This window comes from Trachymyrmex cornetzi, unplaced genomic scaffold, assembly GCF_001594075.2.
Source record: "Trachymyrmex cornetzi isolate Tcor2-1 unplaced genomic scaffold, Tcor1.1 scaffold933, whole genome shotgun sequence".
NCBI lineage: Eukaryota > Metazoa > Arthropoda > Insecta > Hymenoptera > Formicidae > Trachymyrmex > Trachymyrmex cornetzi.
The window spans coordinates 46,973-47,946 of NW_017300282.1; the positions used below are offsets into that span (position 1 = coordinate 46,973).

The 974-nt window shown below is 29.2% G+C and overlaps 1 non-coding gene across 1 annotated transcript; it reads right to left on the reverse strand.

Moving 5' to 3' along the window:
• Positions 1-698: 698 nt before the first annotated feature.
• TRNAP-CGG (transfer RNA proline (anticodon CGG)) lies at positions 699-771 on the reverse strand. The gene has a single exon. It is a non-coding gene; the product is annotated as a tRNA-Pro (tRNA).
• Between the last annotated feature and the right edge of the window lie 203 nt (positions 772-974).

Consider the following 974-nt stretch of genomic DNA (forward strand, 5'->3'; position numbering starts at 1 on the left):
TTTAAATTCCTCTTAAATAAAATTATTATATCACAATTCATTCAAAGACATTTCCTCTTCCAACTAAAGTAGTGATTATTTAATTCTCCTTCAAAACATTATACAAAACATTATCACAAAATAGCGTTACCTTGCTCAATTTAAGTGTTACCACAAAAAATAAAGAATTAACCGTATAAAATAAAAAAATTTAATTTATTACTTAATCCAAATACTATCTTCAATTTTTATGCAATGAAACCTAAGCATACGTATACTTATTGAAGGATCTTTCTATTTCAATTTAAATGGTTTAAATTCCTCTTAAATGAAATTATTATATCACAATTCATTAAAAGACATTTCCTCTTCCAACTAAAGTAGTGGTTATTTAATTCTCCTTCAAAACATTATACGAAACATTATCACAAATAATAAGATTTTATTCGGACCGACAAGAATTAAACACTAAGTATAAGAATATTCAAGCTATGACGGTCAAAGCTAGATCTTTTTTTGCCTAAATATTTTTCCGTGAATTATCTATATCCTATATATGTACATGCATATATATCATATTTTTGTAGTTATTCAAACTGCGCGCCGAAATTTTTCCGGATTCTATCTAACGCAATTAAACTACTGCAATAATAACACAAGTTAAATTAAATTGACGATGTGCTGAAAAAAACCTTAAATAAATTTATTGCCAAAAATATTACCTCGGCCGGGACTTGAACCCGGACCTCTTGTAATCCGTACAAGCGTCCTAAGCCATTAGACCACCGAGGCCTTAGTAATATTCCTCGTAATAAACAGTATATGTAAGAACAATAACGCTTCTTGCAGGCAGCGTGTATAACTAATAATAAGATTTTATTCGGACCGACAAGAATTAAACACTAAGTATAAGAATATTCAAGCCTGTGACGGTCAAAGCTAGATCTTTTTTTGTCTAAACAATTCCCAGTGAATTATCTATAATCCTATCACAA